The sequence below is a fragment of the Elephantulus edwardii genome, unplaced genomic scaffold (assembly GCF_000299155.1).
Source record: "Elephantulus edwardii isolate Elephantulus edwardi_28Jun2011 unplaced genomic scaffold, EleEdw1.0 scaffold00053, whole genome shotgun sequence".
NCBI classification, from domain to species: domain Eukaryota; kingdom Metazoa; phylum Chordata; class Mammalia; order Macroscelidea; family Macroscelididae; genus Elephantulus; species Elephantulus edwardii.
In genome coordinates this window covers 4,496,556-4,502,555 of record NW_006399803.1, presented here as the reverse complement: position 1 = coordinate 4,502,555, position 6,000 = coordinate 4,496,556, and positions in this window count along the sequence as shown.

Below are 6,000 nucleotides of genomic sequence, written 5' to 3'. Positions count from 1 at the left end.
GTAACAATGAATGAATGGAATTCCAAAATTTCTGTAGATGTTCATTGAAATGAAAAATAAGTAAATAAATTTAAAAATTTTTTTTAAAAATGGAGAATTTGACTATGTTATGTTTTGATGTTTTTCTTTTTAGTCTAGTCTATTTGGTGTTCGTTGTTCTTCTTGAATTTGGATTTTCCCATTCTTCAAAATACCTGGGAAGTTTTCTTCTAATACTTCTTCCACAATTTTCTCAGTGATTTCCCTGTCACTACCCTCTTCTGGAATTTAAGTTACATGTATGTTATCCCACATGATTCTAATGTTTACTTCATTATCTTTGTCTCATCTCTGATTTTTCTTCTAGTATGTTTCCAGTGAGTCTCTTGTCTTCCAGGTCACTGAGTCTCTGTTCTATCTCTTCAGTTCTACTTTTGTCCCATCAGCATGTCTTAATATTTTGTCCCATCAGCATGTCTTAATATTCTGGACTGCATTTTCATGCTTTTCTGGTATTTTCAGTACTGTATTGGCTGTACCCTCTCTATCTTGTGATGAGTTTTAAGCTCTTGTACCTTTCTATAGTTTCAATTATTTCTTCTCTCTTTTGGATTTTATTCCATAGATGTCCAAGTTCCTTCTTGTCAATATATTTCTTCTTGCTCTGTGTCTCCGTGTTTGCTTTCTTAGTGGTTTCCATTGTTTCTTCCATCATTTGCATTTTTTTCATAGCTGTTTAAAAATTTATTAATATATTTCTTCTGGTTCTTTACCTCTACAGTATTCCCTTTATTTGTGGCTTCCGCTATTTCTTCCATCATTTGTACTTTCATTTACAGCTGTTCTAATGTCTCCATATCAACATATAGCAGCTGCCTTTTTTGACTCTATGGTATGCGTGAGATCTGCAATATTCTCTGCTTTTTTTTTTTTTTGAGAGGCTTAATTTGTTTTTTCACAGGGTTTGAAGCTGCTTTCTTGACATTGTGTGAAGTTTTTCTTGATAAGAGTTAAACCGCTTCTATTATGTCTGGATAAGTTGTTGGTGCTTCTTGTCTTTATGATATTACTAATTAGTTCTCAGGTTAAAATGTTCAATGTATGGGGTGAGCCATCATTTAAGTATTTTCTAGGAAAAATTACTTTTTTAAGGTCTTTGAGGTTCTCTCAGTTCTGCACTGCAGCCCTGCAGCATTCTTGCCTTGATGTTGTCCCCTATTCCAAACTCTGTTGTCCTCCTTGATGCATGAAATGGTTGAAGGTGTGAGTCCAGGTGTGCCATCAGAGCAGTTTCTGTTGGGGCAAGGGTGAATAGATAGGGTGTTTCAAGTCAGCTGTCTTTCTTGCAGCTCAACGTGTCCATTGAGAAAGCTGAGAAAGTCTTTCTCCTGCTTAAAGCACTTTATCCCAAACTCTCTTGTCCTATTTGGCCCCTGGGATGGCCCCACAGCCAAGGAGACAATGATCCATAATGGAGGAACCTATCCCCAGGGAAGCCTCATTCTCATCTCCTGATAAACACTGCAGAGTACTCTCTCTGGGCACAGTGCCTTATCTCATGCACCTTTTCTCCTGAAGCTTAATGTTTTCCTTTGTCTCTGGAAGGGCAGGAGATCAGGGCCACCAACTCAAGCAGTGTGTGTGCAGGGGGCTCTCAAGTCGTCCTTCCTTTTCACAGAAAGCTGAGAAAGTCTTTCCCCTGCTTGTAGCTCTAAGTCTCAAATTCTCTTGTCCTGTTAGTACCCTGGGATGGTCTCACAACCGAGGACACAAGATTTCCCAAATGGAAGAACCTATCCTCAGGGAAACCTCAGTCCTGTCTCCTCCTCATCAGCTATTATTAATGCCTCTTTATTATATATTTGATCACTGTTGAACTGCAGAAATTCTAGAAATCCTGTATTTATAAATCTTTTCTTTGGTGGTTGATTTGTAAAAATAAATAATATATTAACACATATTCCATATATGCTGTTGTGGTGGTGTACCGTAGAGTCAGAACCCGCCCATAGCCGATTCTCCAGTGGGTGTTCACAGGCATTTAACTGTACAGGAGGAAATTGTCCATCCTTCTCCTGCAGTGCAGCAGCTGATAGAATCGAACTAAGTGCCTTCAATATTGCAGCACAGCTTCTTGCCACTGTGTCACTGAAGCTCCCTACTATGTGATCTGTTGTTGTTGTTACGATGTACTGTGAAGTCGGAACAAACCCATAGCTGACTCTGGCGGGTTTTCAGAAATAGCTAATTGCACAGAAAGAGATACAAAATGACCTATTGGTATAGGTATTCATTCCGCTCACTTATGTCAAGTATATAAAACTTGATATATTTCTTTTTACATGTTCTAATTTTCCCAGATTCATATTTCATATATTTTTTACATCTCTTCATTTTGAGTTGTGCCTAAATCAACAGTTGAAGATTCTTCATTGGCTAAAAGTTTTACTCCTTCCATGTCATTAAGGTAGATTTTACTCTGAAGGAGAATCATTTCTATAGTCATATTTTTTTCCTTCTTTTAATTGAGAATTTAATGAAACTTTATAGATAATTTGGATTTCCATTCATTCACTGTTGCACATTTTCCTGCCTGCCTTCCCCCTCTCTCCCATTACTATTCTCTTTGGGGGAAAAAAATTCTTTCATTGCTGTACAATTCCCCATGCCCACTCCAGTCCACTTTACTATGCAGCTCATATTCTGGACTGTTGTCATACAAATAATACCTAATCATAAATTCCTTTTAAGCAGTTCTCTTCCTCATCTGTTTCAATGCAGTGTACATTACTTTTCTCCTCTTTTCTTAGTTTCTCCCCGACCCTGATGTCAGTCCTGTTTTACAACAGTGGAACAATGCAGTATTTGTCCTTTTGTGACTGAGATATTTCACTCAGTATCATGTCCTCCAGGGTCACCCATTTTGTATATTTCACAAGTTCCTTATTTTTCAGTGCTGCATACTATTCCATTGTGTGAATATACCACAGCTTCTCTATCCATTTGTTTGTTGATGGGCACTTGGGTTGTTTCCATCCCTTGGCTATTGTGAACAATACAGCAATAAATATGGGTGAGTGTATATCTGCTTGGTTGGCAGTTCTGGTTTCTTTAGGGTATATTCTCAGTAGTGGAATTGCTGGGTTAATGGCATTTCTATTTGTAACCTTTTGGGAAAGTGCTGTGCAGGTTTCCATAGTGGTTGCACCATTTTTCACTCCCACCAACAGTGAATAAAGGTTCTAGATTCTTCACAACCTCGCCAGCATTTGTTATTTGCTGCTCTGTTGAAGGTTGTGGAGAAACAATAACAAAATTCAACACAGTCATATTTTTAGTTTCTTCCAACCTGACAAGCTCATATTCTAGCAATTTATGGACAATTGTCCATTGCTTTTCTTAAGATTGTCATTGTTCAATTATGTCAGAAATGAATGAGCAGTCTTGCTTTGTAGCCCTAATATGGAAGTTCCACTGAAACTGTCAATCTTGGATGTCCTCCTGTAGGTAGTGACCTCTAAGTCTCCTAATTAAACATAGAAATTTTGTCTGGAAAAATAACTGATATCCATGGGAGATAACTGGATTGTATGAGATGGCACAATGAATTGTGAAATTCTAATTTTCACTTCCTTGTAGCATAAAATTTATTCACCTATATTGGGCATTTATTTCTCAACAGAAGTCTTAAATAGATAAATGATGAAAGAAATTTGAAACCCTGCTATAGATAGAGCATACGCTTAAACATCTTTCCTTTTCATCAGTAAATATACATTATTAAGTCTCTGTAAACTTTCATTAAAATTAATAAATAATATTTTTAAAAATATACATTAGAACATCACGCTTGGGTGGGTGGAGGGCAGGCACAGGAGGGAAAGGCACTCTAGGAGGTGGATTGATTCGGTGACTGGGGTAATTGAGATGAGTGTGTCGGAGACAATGAGATTGGCACAGGACAGAACAGAGTTTAGAGCTGTTGTACATAGGGTCGCTATAAGTCTCAGGCGACTCAACGGCACATAACAACAACATTATTAAGTATAAACATCAATTATGGCTTTTCAACTCAGAACTTACATAAAGCAATGGAGAAAAATCTTAAATTTTAAAACTAGAACCAGTCATAGCTTTACATTCTACCTCATTGTCACAAGCAAGTTTGTATGTCTTTTATTCGCTTCTATACAAAAATCAGTAGAACTAGCTGTCCATAAAATTCCTTTTCTAAATGTTATCAAGAAGTCCTGAAAAGGCCTATTGTAGGCATATTCACTGTAGATGATGTTGGGTTTTCTTCTACAATGTAACAAATAACAAATTTATCAAAACTATTTGTACTCATACTAAGCAATGGTTCTACATTTCTTTTCCTATTGCTTCTAAATACTAAAGTATTCTTAATGTGGCTAAATATAAGAGGTCACCTAAATGTTAAGCTTGACATCACTAGAACAATGTTCTTCCTATTGCCCATCTCAATGACCTGTTGTCACTCCTCCTGCTTCTTGACCTCTCTTGACCACCCATTCATTCCTGAAACTCTCTTCTTTCAAGGCATCACAGACACTGCCCTTTCCTGGTTCTTTAATGTTTCGGGCATGTTGACAAGTTTCTGATTGTGACTTATCTTACTTAACTAAATATTTTGTACAGGATTCTTTCCTAGTCTCTTTGTCTTCTTTTTTTTTTTAAATGTTCTATTTCCAAATGAAATATATCAACTCATGCCTTAAGATACTGATTGTTGCACTTATATTTCAAGCTAGAGCTGTCACATGATCCAGGTCTGTAACTCCACATTATACTCTCAAACAACTTCACTGGAATGTGCTCAGAATGATTCAAAATTGACCTCTTCCCACTGATAATCATCACTATCAGTATCTCCAAGAAAACAGAGAATAATATAACTGTTTTGTCTTAGTGACAGTAATCCATCTGCAAGTTAGTCTGCTGATATTTGTTGTTCTGTATTAGTGTTACACATGAGCCAACTTTAGCCTGTCACCTCGTCCTGTAAATAAAATTTTATTGGAGTCCAGCCAATCTCATTTGTTTAGGTATTGTCTATCATTGCTTTCAAGCTACAAGTGCAAAGTGGAGTAGTTGTGACTGAAACCATATGGCTGTTTAAACCAAAAATATTTAATATCTGGACCTTAAAAGTCTGCCAAGTCTTGCTCTAGAATAACAACCAATTTAATAGACAGCTGTATGAAGCTCAAACTTATATGACTGACCTCACTCTGGTCATACTCAAATCTAGTTAACTTCCATAGACATTATCAATAACAGCAAAGTACAAATAAAAGCTGATTTCTTGTTTTTGCCTCAAGACACTTCCCCTCACATAAATTTAATTTTCTTAAACTGTCAACATGATGTTTAAAAGGTACAGTGTTTTGGTTGGAGTCTATTTTCACCATGTCTAGACAAAACCTCTTATCTTTCATATTAATTGAAGTGGAGCAATTTGTTTTATAATAAAGTCTTTCTGCCTGCCACAGATACTACATTTTTTTACTTAGTAGAAGAAAAAATGTCCACAGCCTGTAAATTTTGAAGTTGCTTACACTGCTTAAAGATTTACTGCTATCAAAACAGTAAGATTTTGAACATTAAAATAACTTTGAGTTAACTACCTATTTTCCTACAAGTTGAAGGAAAACAAAATACCCAGTCCTCTAGCTAGTACAGAATAAATCAGTAGAATTAAAAATTAAGTTAGCTAGGAGCATAATGCAAGCAGCATTATTTTTCAAGAGAAGAAAGAAGTAACGGTAAGTATAGTATAGAATAAAGCAAATCCATAAATAAGACCTATGATAAATTCATAGCAAACAGAGACATTATAAAATAATAATGGCCTGTAGTGTTTCATTACTAGAGTATTTAATAAAATCTTTCCATTATTCTTACTCAGAAGTCCCAGGAGACTTTCATCAGAGGCAGTAAGCTAAATCTAAAGTAAATGGTCTCTATTTTATTTTTTTTCTTACTTAGTCAATTCTACAC